Genomic DNA, 17,844 nt, shown 5'->3' with positions numbered 1-17,844 from the left:
CGGCAAGCTTATGGTAGGGCGAGAGCGAATTGATCAATAACTCGAAGTGGGAACAGTGTTGGTAAAATGTTCTAGGGGAATCCCCCAAGGTGGAGTAAATTTGTAATAAGGGAGTAATTACTCATTGGCATCCACCCAAGCGCAGCCATACGGCTACAAAGGAAAGCTATACAGCTTTCTCAGAAACTTCGTAGTTAAAGAAAAATTCGTCCTGGTCCGGGGTTCGAACCAGGGACCACCGCTTCACCGGAGCAGTCGCTCTAACAACTGAGCTAACCGGGACGGCAAGCTTATGGTAGGGCGAGAGCGAATTGATCAATAACTCGAAGTGGGAACAGTGTTGGTAAAATGTTTTAGGGGAATCCCCCAAGGTGGAGTAAATTTGTAATAAGGGAGTAATTACTCATTGGCATCCACCCAAGCGCAGCCATACGGCTACAAAGGAAAGCTATACAGCTTTCTCAGAAACTTCGTAGTTAAAGAAAAATTCGTCCTGGTCCGGGGTTCGAACCCGGGACCGCCGCTTCACCGGAGCAGTCGCTCTACCAACTGAGCTAACCGGGACGGCAAGCTTATGGTAGGGCGAGAGCGAATTGATCAATAACTCGAAGTGGGAACAGTGTTGGTCAAATGTTTTAGGGGAATCCCCCAAGGTGGAGTAAATTTGTAATAAGGGAGTAATTACTAGTAATTACTCCCTGCGGGGGTTCGCAGTCACACAATGCATCGAAATTGCTGCAAGCGAAGAACGACCACTGTCGATGGCGTTATGGCAAATTTTGGAAAAGGACGGTTTGTGCAGTGGAACACTGATTATTAAAAGAAATTTACAAAGAGTACACAGTAGCTGTGGATTGGCAGGAAAAGGAAGGTGAAGAAAAAGTTGCGGTAAAAAATAAACTTAAGCAAGGACCTCCTTTATCGCCACTCCTATTTATGCTCTACATCCGGGATATTGAACGGGAAATAGAAACAAGCCGGTTAGGGTTTACTGTGTCGTGATGGTGAAGGGACGAACTGGAGACAAGTCGCATATCAGGATTGATATATGCCGAGGACATCGTTCTTCTAGCAGATGGTGCGAGAGACGTGGAATACTTGGCAGACATCAGCGAAAAAGACGCGAAGGCTCCGGAACTGAGATTTAGCGCTGAATATTCGGAAGTCGTGGTTTATAATGATGAACCCGGTACGATCACGCTACAAAACTTACCTATAGTTAAGGCGTACAGGTATCTTGGTATGTGGATAAACGATTGCAGAGACTACATGCGAGACCAAAAGGAAGAAACTATAAAGAAAGCAAAAAGAAACGCCGCTGCCATGAAGAACCGCGCGTTCTGGGAATATAAAAATCATGAAGTTATTCGGGGAATTTGAAAGGCGCAAGAGTACCAGGCTTGACGTTTGCAAACGCTGTGGTGTGCTTGGGCTCTGCCACAAATTCGGCACTTGAAATAAAGCAGAGGATAGTCGGCAGGCTTGCCTTCGGGGCACATGGAAGCAGTTCAGTGTTGCATGGGGCGGTCAATATTTGAAGCGCGTGAGGCAATAAAGTAAGGTGCAGTTGAGGCATATAACGTTGAGGCATATAAATGAGAAACGATTGGCGTCAAAAATTTTCAGGTACTTATACCGATGCAGTACACATAGAGGGGAATGACTACATGGCTTGCTAATAAATACAAATGCCAAAGGGAAGAAACCGATTGTAAAACAACCTTAAGGCAGAAAGTGCGACCCTCAGAAAATACTCACAGGCAAAAGAAATTGCTGGATAAGCCGACTTCGAAGCTCTACAGGACGGCTAAATCTGAGATGAAAAGGGAAAGTTTTTTTTTTTTTTGACAATTTCAAAGGGAGTGGTTTATTTTTAGAGGCTAGGGCTGGGCGCTTGAGTACAAAACGCTACCGGCAAAAATATGACACCACGGATGACGTTTGCTGTTGTTGCATGCAAGACAGGGAAACGGTACAACATATTCTTATCCAGTGTAAGACCATCCAACCCTCAGTGTACGATGCCGCCGCAGGAAACCGGGAAGCACTACAGTTTCGGAATAGCCAGGACATGCTCAATTTTAGAAAAGCAGAAACAAGTAAGAGACGACCAGAGGATTGGTGAAAAGGGTCAGGAGAGCAGTTCAGAAACGAGAGAAAATTGTCAGTTGATTAATTCGAAGATATTGAGCACTCTAAGAATTAATGGCTAGGTGAAACATGTCACCACCCCGATGCAAAGGGAATGTTAATAATTATATATCTGTCTACGCGAACCGAGGCGAAAGCGGGCAGATTTTCACAGCGGCCCAGGCCCCTTTGTTTGAAGTGAGCTCATGTTCCGTGTGTGATGTAGCACTCGGGGATCGAGCTAAGAGGGGCTATTGTGTCCCCGGGTGTTCTACTCACGCTAGAAAAAGACAGCGGCTATTTCGCTTTGCTCGGGACAGCGCGCGCACAAAAAGTGCACGGGAATCGCAGGTAAAGCGAGACGGCTGAAAACCAACGAATTATAACATATACGAGGTCATCATCATTAACATCAGCCTGACTACGCACACTGCGGGGCAAAGGCCTCTCCCATGTCTCTCCAATTAATTCTGTCCTTTGCCTGCTGCGGTCACCGTATCCCCGCAAACTTCTTAATCGCATCCGCCCACCTAATTTTCTGCCGCTCCCTGCTACATTTGCCTTCTCTTGGAATCTACTCCGTTACCCTTAAGGACCAGCGGTTATCTTGACTTCGATATGCCCTGCCCAAGCCCATTTCTTCATCTTGATTTCGACTAGGATGTCATTAACCCGTGTTTGTTCCCTCACCCATTCCGCCCGCTTCTGATCTCTTAATGTAACCCTTATCCTTTTTCTTTCCATAGCTCGCTGCGTTGGCCTTAACTTAAGCTGAACCCTCTTCGATAGCCTTCACGTTTCTGCCTCATAGGTGAGTACCGATAAGATACAGCTGTTGTATACTTTTCTCTTGATAGATATCGGTAAATTGCCATTCATAATCTAAGAGAACCTGCCATATGCGCTCCACCCCATTGTTATCTTTCTAGTTATTTCCCTCTCATGATCCAGATCAGCGGTCACTGCCTGCCCTAAGTAGGCATATTCTCTTACTACTTCCAGCCCCTCGCTACTAATTGTAACTGCTGTTCCCTTGCTAGACTGTTGAACATTACTTTGGTTTTTTTTCGTGTTAATTTTTAGACCAATCATTCTGCTCGCCTGTCTAACTCAGTGATCATGCTTTGCAGTTCATGTCCTGAGTGACTTAGCAAGGCAATGTCTTCAGCGAATCACAATTACATAGGTTTCTTCATTAACTCTTATCCCCAACTGTTCCCTATTCAGGCCTCGCAATACCTCCTACAACCAGACGGCGAATAGCATTGGTAAGATCGTGATTCTCTGCCTGACACCTTTGTTTATTTGAATTTTATTGCTGACTTTATGGCGGACTATGGTAGCTGTGCAGTCGTTATAGATATCTTCCAATATTTGCACATAACACTCTTCTACACCCTGAATCCACAAGGCCTGCATGACAGCTGAGGTTTCCACAAATTCTTCACATTTCTCTATCACTTGATTCATAGTGGGATTATGGTCTATTGTCGAGTATCCTTTAGGAGAGCATACGTGATCGTTTGGTTGATTGCGGTCTAAGGTTGTGCAGATTATATTTGCGATTACCTTAGTAAATACCTTTTAGGAAACGGACAGTAAGCTGATCGCTCGGTAATTTTTTCAAGACCTTGACGTCGCCTTTCTTATGAATTAACATACTGTTAGCATTCTTCAAAGATTCTGGTATGCTCCAAGTCATAAGGCATTGCGTATAGAGGCTGGCTAGTTTTTCTAGCCCTATTTCCCCTCTGTACTTCAAGAGATCTGCTGTTACCTGATCCTCACCAACAGCTTTCCGCCTTTTCATTGCTTTCTTTTCTTCATCTTGCTTTACTGGCGGGAAGTCCCACTGCTGTTCGCTACGGCCTCTCTCAATAAAGTTCTGATTACATTGGCTGCTGTACAGATTTGTGTAGAACTCTTCGACCATTTTCGCTATTTTATGCATATGCGAGGTATACGAGGTAGGGCATGAGAAACGCTTGCATTCCAGAACAATTTTTTCTTGGGCGGAGGTATAGTGCACAACTTGGCATCCTCATAATTACTGAAATTAGCAGCGGTCAAATGCAAAGTCTCGCTCTATCAGCTTCACCATGATTAAAATACGGAACGAACTTCCCTCCTGTATTAAATCATCGCGTTCTCTAACTTCGTTCCTGAAATCTTTCAGGCAATACATTTTCGAGCATCCCATAGTGTTATAATATCCTATAATACGCATTGTTTTTAGCATAATTTTGCGCATAGCCCTCCTGCTAAAATTTCTCCTGTTCTCTCTTTTAATCATGTATTGTGTGTTTGAACCTTGTCTTCAGTATTTGCCTCATTTAGCTTAACGAAAATATTTATTTGTTACGAGACTTGTGCCCCTTCCTTATACGAGGTCTGTTAGAAAAGTATCCGACTTTATTTTTTTTTTGCGAACACCTGATGGATATCCGCCAACAAGCTGAAAAAGCTGTGCCCCCGTATTTGCAGCTCAAGAAAGCGGGGTTGCCAGATAAGGCACGACTCTCCATTCATTATGTGTTCCGCAGGAGTGGTCTATGCTATCCCCTTAACGTGTGGGAAGACCTATGTTGGCCAGACTGGGCGTTGCATCAACGAGCGCTTGGGGGAACATGCCCGAAATTTATCAGATTTAAAGGATAAATATGCACATTTGGTAGCGCATATTATGGGTTGCGACGGATGCGAGGCACGATTCAGTCAGACTAAGATTCTTGGCAAAAGCGCAGATAAGAAGGCACGTGAATGTCTGGAGGCTTTTCACATAAGGAAACTTGGCAAGAGGTGTGTCAGCACCCCATCTGTTTCACTTTTTTCATCCGAGTTCGAATTCTTAGATGCCGCCCTTAAATAATCTTTGTTAACTTTTTTGTTTTTGTTTTGGTTACCGCTTGCTCATGTGTGCTCGCTGTGATGGTCGCTTTGAAATCTTTACCTTTCCTGCCCTCCTCCCTCTTTTTCAGTGAAACTTCGCCATATAAAGGCGCTGCCTGGTTTCAATAAAATTAGTTGTGAGTTAGCGCTTTGTGTCTCGTCCTTGTCTTTTCGTGGTTTGCATGCTCTGGTGCTACTTTCTTCAAATCAAGTATCCACCAACTCGCCCAAGAAGAAGTGTTAATACTGTACTAATTCTATGAGGTAAATCCCCTGATGCGACGTCGACGATGAACTGCTCGTAATTCGCGACGTCAGCGTTGAAGTCGCCAGAGAGGACAATTTGGCGAAGTGCAATTGTGACCGGCGAGGGAGGACTTGACGAATTGCACATTCTTCCCGAGGCGTTTGTTGGAGTTTTGTTGTGTACCTTCCACGTCGACGCTACTGAAGCCTTCATGTTTTGAAACGCCTAAGGTGACTCACTTTTATTGCGTTAGCAATACTACTGTAGGTTTCACCTCGTCGCGTAGCCCCGGTCAGTAGGGACGGATGACCTTGAACAGCCGCTGCGCCGACCAGGTGGCGCGCCGTTGCTTCAGCCGCGCTCCGCTAGATGGCAGCGCCGGCGGCGCGCCGCGCCATAGTGTTTCTTACTGTAGTAAGAAACTCTGCGCCACGCGGCAGTGGTGCCGAGCAGTTTGCCTTTGTCTACAACAGATGACGCCACTAGGAGGTCCACCACTTCTGGCCTTCGAAGCCGGCGTTAGCAGCATTGTCGCGCCGTGCATCGATGGCATTCGAATGATATTGGAACGCGATTTAAGGCATTCTATGATAATTGCATGATAAATAATGATTAATTCAGCAATAATAGTTAAGCAATTAGCCTAATTTCTAGTCAGACCACATAAATAACACCGAGTAGGAAATTGGGCGAGTTGGGGATTCGCACCAGGGTCTCCGGAGTGCGAGACGAGCACGCTAACCACTCCGCCATGCCAGCTCGATGGTTTGGAATGAACAAAGGCGCGTCTAGTGAATACGGTGTCTTCGTTCACTCCCATCTTCCTCCCTTCTCGTTACAGTGAGGTTCAGGTGTCCACCGTGATATGCGAGGCAGATACATTTCTTTTCCTCAAAAACCAATTTACCAACGAGCAAGGCGTACAGCGGTACGGGCGATGGCGTTCTGTGGACTCCCTGGCAGCGTGGCAGAATGGTCACTTGACCAAATATGGCGGCGCCCATGCTTTCGCGCTATAAAGCGTCTATAAATGCGCGCTTGCCTTGCAGTGAATGCTTTGCTATGCAGTCCCCTAAGGAGAAGTGGCAGTGACAGGAAGAAGCGAGAAAGCGACAACGTGCACAAGAGACGCCAGAACAGCGTGAAGAACGTCTTGGAAACCGTCGTGCTAAGGATGCCGCTCGGCGACAACGTTCTGCCTCGCAGAGTGGTTCCACGTCATCGCTTACCGATTAATCTCAATACCTGACTGCCCACGAACGCCGCATTGCTACCAGGCGAAGGCAACGCGCCAAAGAATCGCCAGAAGAAAGCGCGCACCATTGCTAACGCAATTTACCCTGTGTAACCAGAGCTGAACCACTGCCAATTTTTTCTTCTCTTTGTCATCATGTACTCAAGAGACAACATTAAATGGCTGTCGGCGACCTAATTGCGATGCACGCATTGCGCCGAATACCTGCCACTGTGTGATTTCGTCCGGATGTCTACAAGAATGTCGTAGCCGTGCACGGTCGGAGGCCACACGTCCGCACATCCCAATACAGCTTGAAAACCCGTCGCTTCCAACGCACAAAGCGCACGCTGCATTCCTACGCCCCTTAGCGGGCAAAAACAGAATGCGGAACTTCTCTGACGGACAGGCAACAGCTACCCGGACTGGCATTCGTGAATGAATATGAACAGATTGTCTCAGTAAATGGCGCGCAAGGCATGCAATTTCACACGTCGGAAAGAACGACCACGAACACTCCGTTATACTCGACGCGCCTGTTTCCCGTTGTTCGCATTCCATTCAGGTAGGAATGCGACGATACAACCCACCAAAGAACGTCCTGCGCAAAGGCCACACTGTGCGTAGTCAACATGCTCTTCCTCCGTAGTGGAGTTCCAGCCCATCTTTTTAGTGTTTTGGGAAAAAGCGGGAGCGCGACCCCCTGTCCTCTTGAACTAGGCGCTAACTGGTAGACGATGAATGCCATTTGAAAGTAGCCTTGTTCCACTGATAGCGCCATTTTCGCCTTTACCATAGTCAAAGGAACTTATTGTCTAGCATAGACGCTGCAACTTTCACCACAATCGATGGTGATTAATTTTTATGGCGCAACGGCAGCTTGGCTAAAGAGCGTCATGGCACGAGATATTCTTCGTCTACTCAAGATGGGTAGTGAGACCCATTTCCTAAGCATTTGACCCCGGATAAACAAAGTACGAGACCAGCGGAGAAAGAGAGAGAGAAAAACCTTTATTTTGTACAGGAATTCGGGCCTCCGAGGACCCCTGGGTCCCCGCACGACCCCACCAAGCTCAAACGTTCATGCCTAAAAGGTCCGTGACGATGGCAGCGCGGCTGGCGACGATCTTCTGTCTTGCCGGATCCGTGGAGCGTCGTCAGGTCTCCCGGTTCTGCCATGTTTGGAGTGACACCAGCCCCCCGGGTGGAGGCGAAGCCGGACAGGGGCCAGGAGGATATGAGTCAGGTTTGCCTTCTGTGCATTGCACAGAGGGCAGGAAGGTGGGATAGGTCGGTAGTGAGAGAGCAGAGAGTAGGTATGGTCCGCGTTTGCCAGGGTGTCGAACCGGAACCGAACCCGAAACCGGAACCGAACCCAAATTTTCGCCCGGAACCGGAACCGAACCGAACCCATAATTTTTTCGCCATCTTGGAACTGAACCCGAACCGGAACTATTCAAAGGAACCGTTCCGAACCGGTTCGGGACCCGGTTCAGCCCCACTTTTTTTGCATCTCGGCATACTTCTTGTTTCCGGACAAAATGAGATGGTCTAGCGCATAGATTTACCAACTCGTAGCTGTCTGCGCTGGGAAGTGCGAAAATGGTCCCCAGTATTTGCGACAGCAAACTTACAGGAAGTCTGGTGCCTGGGAAGAAGCCTAATTGACGCTTCTGTAATGTACTACCGCCAATTCTTTGTACTTCAGGTTTATGTGAAATCTTGAGCTATTATTCCTCCCCTTTTACATATTTGCGTAAATCTTTAATGAAATTGATAGGACTGCTCTAACTCAATAAAGTACTGTAGACATCAAATTTTTTCTTGCGTGCTTTCTTCTTTGAAACGATGCGTTAGACATTGGTGTACACGGAGCACCGTGTGGTATTTCACCAACGCATAATAAATAATTTATATTTGAATTTCTTCATGACCCTGTTTCGGTTTCACCAACATAACGATGGTTGTGACATGTAGAAGAAATTAGGTCGCGTGAATTTCAATAAAACGGCAATATAACTGCTGATACGGCGTTTGTTGTAAATATAGGTCTTGAAGCCGGCTGATTTAAGTGCTATAGTGAGTCAAAACAATGTATCAGCGTTTGTATTAGTTTTCCTGTGCCTCACGTGACCTTATGTTGAACTCACGTCACAGCCATCATTCGGTTGATGAAAACGGGACAGCATAGGAGAAAAAATTATTTTATAAATTATTTAGTGGCAGCAGGCGAATACTACACGGTGGTCCATGTATTCTAATATCTATGGCGTCGTTTGAAAGGAGAAAACACGCTATAAAAGTGGGTGTCTATAGTCAGTTAAGCACCGATTGAGAATGCCTTCCTTTTATTTGCGTCATTTGCCACAAATAGATGAAATATTAGCGCGAGAATCCAACAACGTTGTGATGGTGGTTTTTGAGGAAAGGAAATGGAGGAGTAACTGTCTCACTTCCTGATGGACACCTGGACCGCGCCGTAAGGGAGGGAGGAAGGTGTGAGTGAAAGAAAAAAGAGAAACAGGCGCTGTAGGGGAGGCCTCCGGAATAATTCCTACCAGCTGGGGATCCCTAAGGAGCAACTGCATAGATTTTAGAAATCGACGAGCTTAAAAGTGTAGAATGTGTGAAAGTTCCCGGTAAAGCATGCGATGTTTCTGGCCTGGCATTTGAAACGATTACGTAATCACCAATTAAAATTGCGACGGCCTTCAAGCTTCTCCGCAGCGCACAACGCTAAGTGGGGGGCGCATGATGACGTCATCGAAGGTGTCGGTACAGTTCCAACGCATAAACGCCTGTTTTGAAGGAAAAAACCAAAGCCACCGAAGGCAAAACCCGCCGAACGTTGTTTGGCAGCGTCCAACGAGGCACGGCAGGGCGTGGCTGACGGCAGCGGTAATTTGAAGTCATACCTTCCCTGATGTCACATTGAACTTCCCTGCACTCCTCTATTGCTTTGAGGAGAAGTGCAAAAATTAATCGTTAATTACGTGACTATTTTAAATGGCAGTGAAAAAAAATTGCATGTTTTACCTACAGCCTATATGGGTTTGAATCCTTGAGTATCGCGAAATTCTCAAAAAGTGGCTCAGTTGCCAATTAACGTGCACTGACCTCGCGCAGCACACGGTGCCTTTTGCGCTTCGTCTCCGTCGAAATGTGGCCCCCGGGGCCGGGTTCGAACCCGGGTACACCGAATAAGTAACCGAGCGCCTAACAACTGTGCCACCGCAGTGGGTAGTGTAACATTAACACTTGTAGGCGCTCATTGTCTCAGACAGCAGGTTCTAAATAAAACCCCTCACGATGTAGGGCAACAAAGAAAAAAAATGGCTCAATGGCTGTGGAGATCGGCTGCTGATTCCAAAAATACAAAAACCAGCGTGCTCTGTAGCACGCCGAAAATCCCCAGCTGATCTCCGTTCTTCTGGAGCACTCCACTATACCGTCTATCTTATAGCCTCAATGTCTACTCGACACGTTAAACCCGGGATATTACTACTAGTATTACCAAAAGAAGGATGTATAAATTGGTGCAGCTTCTTTTCTTTTTTTTTAGAATCCGCATATTCTTGTTTGCACGCGACGGAAATAAGCAACGAAAGGCGGGTCCATGGCAACGGTGGAGATGTACTAATAAAAAAAATTAAATACCGGATAATCAAAATGGCAATGCGGAAATATATGCTCTCGCTGGCATGCGATAGTGATTACGCCCAAAAAGATACTGCTGCGAATAAATGTAATTGCTATGAATTGATTTCATTATGCCGATTCGCTGAAATCGTTCCGCTTCTGAAAAAAAAATTGCTGCCAGTCGCCAGCGCGCGGCTCCATCCGCTGTTCTCGCACTGCTCGATCTTGAATTCTCTGTCTGGCGACTTATATCTACTTCTCGCTGTCATACTTCCGGTTCTCAGTGTCTGACACGACAGACTTATGATTGTTTGTTGGCGTTTTTTTTCCGTGGAACCCTTGGGTAACTCAATACGTGGAACCTTCACAACAATCTGCCTCGCCTATATGGGGTACAGATGGGTGATGGGGGGTGAAGAGATGGATGAAAGTTTTTGAAGTGGATTTTTACCGGTCAATGCCCGGATGGGCGCCCACAAGAGTGTGCATCAAGGATGGAGGCTGCACACGCACACACGCGTGCGCGCGCGCGCGCACACACACACACACACACACACACACACACACACACACACACACACACACACACACACACACACACACACACACACACACACACACACACACACACACACACACACACACACACACACACACACACACACACACACACACACACACACACACACACACACACACACACACACACACACACACACACACACACACACACACACACACACACACACACACACACACACACACACACACACACACACACACACACACACACACACACACACACACACACACACACACACACACACACACACACACACAGTGCGGTTATTTTTGGGAAAGCAAGGTATACTGTTAACGCAGTAAAAAGAACAAGCAAAAGAGTATGCATACTCTATACTCTGACTCCGAGTGGGATTCGTACCAATGGCGGCACAACAGAAAACTCTCTTTACAGATGCTTTAGGCTACTCGGCTATCTTCTAGGCTTCCTTTTATGGTTGTTGCATGGAATATTTCGAACCTCTCTGACCCTCCTCATGCCTTACTTGACCCCGTCGAATTCAGCGATCTCGGCATAAGGCCTCATGCCACCTTAACTCCCTTTCTCTGCCCGCACATGAAAATTCCAGACGGTGCACACGTCAAGAAAGGGGAACCAGTCAGGAGCTTGAACTTGCGCAGCGTATTCCTCCTGTGTTAAAGTGCACCGTTGTCTGAACAGTGACCTCTTTGAACGCGGCGGTTCTGCGTGTTCATCCGTCATGCGGGTTTTCCACACGCTAAGCGGTCCATCAACACGAAGAGTTCGCATGGAATTCCGGAGTTTTTCATCGCAGACATAAATGTTTTAAAGAAATCTATGACGTCAAGGGTTTTTTTAAAAGACTGCTTAAGTATGTCCGAAAAAAACACAGCATCACGACAGAAATATCATTTTATTTCTCAAATTGTCTCTCGTTGCTAGCACAGGTAGAAATGCACTGACCACGGCACAAACGTCCCTTTGGCGCGAAGGTTCGTCTTAACATGTAAAGTCCATGTCTGAAGCATGGAAAAGGTTTTTGTGGCCGATTGAAACTACAGTCGAGCCCATTCATAACGAACCTGACAGTTACGCGGCTTCCGTTCGTTATATCTGATGTTCGTAGCAAGTGGATTTGTCGTACAACAGCCAAAAATACTAAGGGTGCAAAAAGTGGGGTTTATTTCTATAAAACTACGTTATGCGTGCATACTTGTGCAAAGCACAGCCTGTCGCTGCTCTTTCCAGACTATCTAGGGGGTCATTTAATCCTCGTCGACACCTTGCTGCCAACTATCAAATTTAGGGATGGGTGTAACTAATCATTGATGAAATGTGCATAGCAACTGGTGGCAGGGCGGCCACATAAATGAGATTCCTGGCAGTAGGAAGAGCTTGCACTTGGTGTTCAACGTCTCCGTCAGAGCAGGCGCTTCTGCGATTTTGTGGTCCGTAGGAACGTAGTTATCCGAGGAAACATCTGGTCGGCTATGGATCAACGAAGCGTTGCCAGAAATCTGCATGCTTCTGGTCACGTGTGTTTCCAGCTTCTTCTGTCGTTCCTGGACTGATGCAGCGACAAAGTAGCGCAGCGCTTGTGGCGCAGAATGCATCCGTTGCACTGTCCGCTGTATGACAATGCCTGCACATGGTAGCGGCGCGAAAGATGGAGACGACTAGGCAGGCTATGCATACTCCGTGACCGGCATGGCCAGCAAGGATTTCAAAATTATCAAATCGCTGCTGTTAGTTGATCCGCGACCACGGTCAGTAGCTTCGCTTTCGACGATGCCCCCATCTCACGCGCACCGCGCTTCTCCCAGTCGGGATGCTTTGCCGAGCTGGCGAACGCATAGGCAATGATTGCCCTCGTAGGCCATCGACGCGGGTTTTCTCGCGAGCATGTCAAGAAAAGATAGGCGAGCACTTAGTCGCCTATTAAGCATAGCTGCCAGAAAGGGGTTGTTTGTAGTTTTGAAAATAAATGCCTGAAACAAGTTCGTGGACAAATGGTGCACGCCAGATTAACCACTCTTTATCACTCTATCAAGGGCGCAAAAAATTCTGTTGACGCGAAGGTTCCCTTTGATAGCGCCCCAGGAGAAGTCGCAAACATTCAATATAGTGCAAGTATATCTCCTTCCTCGCACAATGCTGCACTTGCAAGAATGTTGCAGCTCAACGTCGCAACAAACATGTTGCCAATTTGTTTGGTTTCGTTTGGTTTATTGGATTTTGACGTCCCAAAGCGGCTCAGGCTATGAGAGACGCCGTAGTGAAGGGCTGCGGACATTTCGACCACTTGGGGTTCTTTAACGTGCACTGACGTCGCACAGCACACGGGCCTATATAATTTCGCCTCCATCGAAATTCGTCCGCCGCGACTGGGATCGAACCCACGTCTTTCGGGTCAGCAGCTGAGCGCCGTAACCACTGAGCCACTGCGGCGAGGCTGTTGACAATTTGTGTCCGTGCAAAAACGAAGCGTTCTCAACCCATCCAAGCGTGTGTTTTTTTTTATGATACTATTTTTATCAGAAGAGAGGAGGTTGACGTCATCATAATAAGTCAATGTCGTAATTTCTCACTGTACTATAGTGAGAAGCCACGATTAGCTGTGTTTTTGAAGATACTGAGCTATAGGGGTTCGGGATATATAACGTGGGTCGCAAAGGCGATGTCGAATAGGTGATTTACATAAAATATATTTCTGGATGTTAGGGAGAGCCTGTGCTCCCACGAGGCTCTCGTTGGGAGGTAGATTGGCGGTGGAGGGATTCTCGCACATTTTCTTACCATTTATTAAGGTAGGGGGGGGGGGGGGGGACTGGCAAGTCGGTTTCGGGGCGACGGAAAGGTGTCCGTCGGTATGTATGTACCGATACATGGCAGTTTCGTTTCACTAGTGCGCGGGAACGTAGGGGGCGCGTGCGGCGGCAATCTTGGGGCCACGTAAGTACACTGCGTACAAGAAAGTGCCAACTGACTCAAGCTTCAAGGGAGACCTATAACTCGCGCGAAGGGGTCTCCCAAACTGCTCAAGCAGGAGGGTCTTGTAGACGCAAAATCCACCGGCTTTTCGCCTTACACCTCATAAGGTGGATTTATACGCATAGCCGATTTTCATTAATTTCGAGTTTATTTCATTTTGCGGCACTTGCCGCAAATTCGTCTTTGCTGCGGACAATAAGTAAAATGGGTAAAGTGAGAGCATGTCGCATTAAGTAGTTTTTTCATGCTTAAGTAACGCAGTAAACGCGACAAAAGGAAGACGGGAGACGACACGAGCGCTGACTAACAGCTGGTTATTTTGTTCTGAGAAAAGTATATAAAGGCGCAGTACTTAGGAAACAACCCCAAAAACAGAAGAAGAAAGGTTAAAATTTAAAAGCCATACTGCGCATGCACATCACAGTCGATTCATGACGTCTATTTCAACGAAATTCGAAGACTATCTTCCATAGTAGACGGCACTCCCCTATCTCCTTGACCTCACCCAATTGCCAAGAAAGCCTGACTCCTTATCTACCAAACTAATAGATGGTGAAGCAACACACTCATCTGCTTCCTTCCTGATCACATAGGCCTCGACTAACTCCCTACATACGCAAACAGGGTTATTAAACAGGACACTTGTCTTATCTACTGGGGGAAGCAATCGTTGCACTCGCTGCAGTGCAAAGCCAAGTTGTACGACACCGCTACTTTTTTCAGCCATCTGTGATGTTCGAACAAATGCTCATTGCTTCCCCACTTAGAAAGACAAGTCTCCTGATTATTCACCCAGATCGAATTCGTAGAGAGATGGTGGAGGCCTTTATGATCGGGAAGGAAGCAGATGAGCGTGCTGCTTCACCAACCACCAATTTGGTGGTAGAGAGTCAGGCTCTCTTGGCAACTGTGTGAGGCCCAGGAGATAGCGGAGTGCTGCCTACTGTGGAATGTAGTCTTCATATTTCGTTGAAAAAGACTTGACTATGATGTGCATGCGCCGTATGGTTTTTTAGTTTCATCTTTGTTCTTCTGTTTTTTGGATTGTTCACTGTGTCTGGCGCCTTCAAACACTTTTCCGAGGACGTAATAACCAGTTGTTATTCAGCGTCTGTGTCGTCTCCAGTCGTCATTTTGTCCTGTTTACTGCGCTGCTTAAGCATGAACTCTTACCAACTAGCACTCTTTTATGTTCTCGTAACGGTAAGCAAATCTTTGCATTTTTTATTTTGTATACCGATGTGCCAGAAAAATAAAAATGCATAGCAGGGTTGACTGAAACTTATCTGTGTTTTATTTTTTTGTCTTGAACCCGTTTGAACCCGTTTGAACCGGTTCGGGACGGTCCGAACCGGTTCGAACCGGAACGGAATGGCCCTGTGGAGCCGAACCCGGAGCTGAACCCGAAAGGCGTGAACCTGAACCCGAACCAAACCCGAAAAAATGCCGGTTCGACACCCTGGCGTTTGCAGACGGCGCCATAGGTGTTGCTCCCTGGTAGTGAGGCAAGAGTCGGAGGGTTGGTATATTTGCCTTTCGGCACGAGCATTCGCAATGAGTTCAGCGAAGGTACACGCATGCTCCTTTGAGAAACCCCCCATTAGGTCTGCCTGTGTCCGGTTTCTAGACCCTCAGGCTAAAGAATTGGCAGCCCCATTGCCGGGGTTTCCAGAGTGCTGCAGGAGCACGAGCTCAGTGCTGCAGGAGGAGGGCGGGTTCTGGGTCAGTATTTGGTAGGTGGCAGGGTGGACTCTTCCCATAGTATAATTCAGGAGTGCTGTTTTTGAATCACTGAGTTTATACTAGGTGGCACTGGAGCTGCCGAGCTCCAAACTCCAAAGCTGCAGCCCAAAATGAGTTCATTGGAGAAGTTATTCGTCCCGTTAAAACAAAGGGTAAAATAATTCGTTGTTTTCATTCTAGGTAATTTACAAACGGCGCCAAGAAGCTGTTGTATTGCCTATTTTTACTGATCGCGCTACATTACCTCCCGATCCCCGGCGATGAACAATTTGCCAAATATATTAGCTGCTGTGATCGCAGGAGCTGCAGCCACGGAAGAAGGTTTTGTGCCGTAGAAAGCTGTTTACAGCAAACTTTTAAAACATGTACGTCATCAAGTCTGCATGGTCAAAGTGGCATCGTTTCCAACTTCTTGAGCTTTTAAATAGGAAGAAGTCGCAATTTTGCTTGTGCCGGACACTGGCCAGCAAGCAGCCAAATGTTTGAAATGAAGCAAAAAAAAAGATATTTTACTCAAGTTTTTGCACCCAAATTATTGTAACCATGCTATACCTCTGTAAAAACCTAAGACACTGTTTACACCCACGGTCTCAAGGGATAACTGTGGATTCTAACAATTTAGTGCCTACTACAATGTCGACTGCATGACATTTGCACCTAGCAGCCTAAGGAGATGTTTCTTATTCGCCGCCTCTCTGACAGGGGCGAAGGTAGTATACCGCTAAAGAAAAGTTCGCATACAACGACTCGGGCACGGTGCTTTATGACAGCAGTCGGCGATCAAATGAACGACGACCACCCAGACCTAAGTGATAACGGTGGAGCCGCCCTAATGCACAAGTAGCGAGAGCAAGAGCCCATTTATGATGGCATTATTCAAAGAATTCAATTCATTCTTTGAAGCAGCTCCACCATGAAATGTTCGTAGGCAGGATGAAGTGGAAGTGGAGGAAAGGCAGAGGAGTTAACAGGAAGAAGAAACCGGTTTGCTACCCTGCACAGGGGAAAGGGATTAGAGGATATAAAGATGAAGGAGAAGAGGGAGTAATAGGAAAGTGAAGTGAGTACGCGAAGTCAGGCCCGGCGCTCTCAAGAAGCGACGCAGTGCCCGGGAGGCCTTCACCGCCGACGATCACCGTGGCCAGTATCTGAAATCTTCATCTCCGTCAGTGGGCATGGATCTAGACGCTCCAGCGCACGGCGAAGATTCTGCCTTTCGGTACTGTATGCAGGGCATGAAAAAAAGAGCAGGTGGGCATAGTCTCTTCGGACCCCCAGATAGCACATGTAAGCTTATTAGCCTTGTTAATAACAAAGAAGTAATAATTGGTGAAAGTTACACCAAGCCACAGGCTACACAGCAAAGTTTCCTCACGTCGTGGAAGCCGGAGCTTCAGGTCAGGGTCCTGGTACTGTAGACGCGAGTTCGAAAACTGGCTGGAATTCACGAGACAAGCGTGATCTCACGCGCAAGTGTGTGAAGCCTGCCCGCTGCGTCTGCTCCTGAAATGATGATCGACACAAAAACGCCATCGGGGTGAGCAGCTCGCGCGGCAATTTCCTGCGATGCTGCGATGTCCTGTTAGCCATTGGTAGATAATATCGTGCCCTTTATTGATGGAAGAGCCATGTACTTCGTAGGCAGCGTAAACTGAAGTTGTCCAGGCTCTCGCAGCCTCTCGGTGTTCTCGCAAAGCCTCGTACAAACATGTTCTGCCACCGGTTACAAAGCCGGGAAAGTTTTATACCAGTGGTTTAGGGGAATCCCCCAAGGTGGAGTAGATTTGTAATAAGGGAGTAAATATTTAATAAGTAAACATGTAATAAGGGCTAAACATTTGACCAACACTGTTCCCACTTCGAGTTATTGGTCAATTCGCTCTCGCCCTACCATAAGCTTGCCGTCCCGGTTAGCTCAATTGGTAGAGCGACTGCTCCGATGAAGCGGTGGTCCCGAGTTCGAACCCCGGACCAGGACGAATTTTTCTTTAACTAGGAAGTTTGTGAGAAAGCTCTATAGCTTTACTTTGTAGCCGTATGGCTGCGCTCGGGTGGATGTCAATGAGTAATTACTCCCTTATTACAAATCTACTCCACCTTGGGGGATTCCCCTAAACATTTGACCAACACTGAAGAGATAATACGGGCGAGTACCCGAGAGGAGGTTGTTGTACGTACACCAAGTGTCAGGGTGTTTCGAACACATCCCGTGACTGTTATCGCTGTCGGTATCGAACATGTGAAAATTCGTGGCCCAAACAGCCTTACGCTTGTTTCTTAAGTCCCCAACCAAAGGCAAAAGAAAACTTTTGGAAACAACCGCACCCCAGAGAAAAAATTGTGCTCCTGACACATGGTAAGAAGCAACTGGAGTAGAGCGTGCCAGCGCCCAATAAAACATAATACGTACCTTTATTTCTTTGCGTT

The sequence above is a fragment of the Amblyomma mixtum genome, chromosome 3 (assembly GCF_055824585.1).
Source record: "Amblyomma mixtum isolate Tamu chromosome 3, ASM5582458v1, whole genome shotgun sequence".
Taxonomy (NCBI): domain Eukaryota; kingdom Metazoa; phylum Arthropoda; class Arachnida; order Ixodida; family Ixodidae; genus Amblyomma; species Amblyomma mixtum.
Note: the sequence above shows the minus strand (reverse complement) of the source record.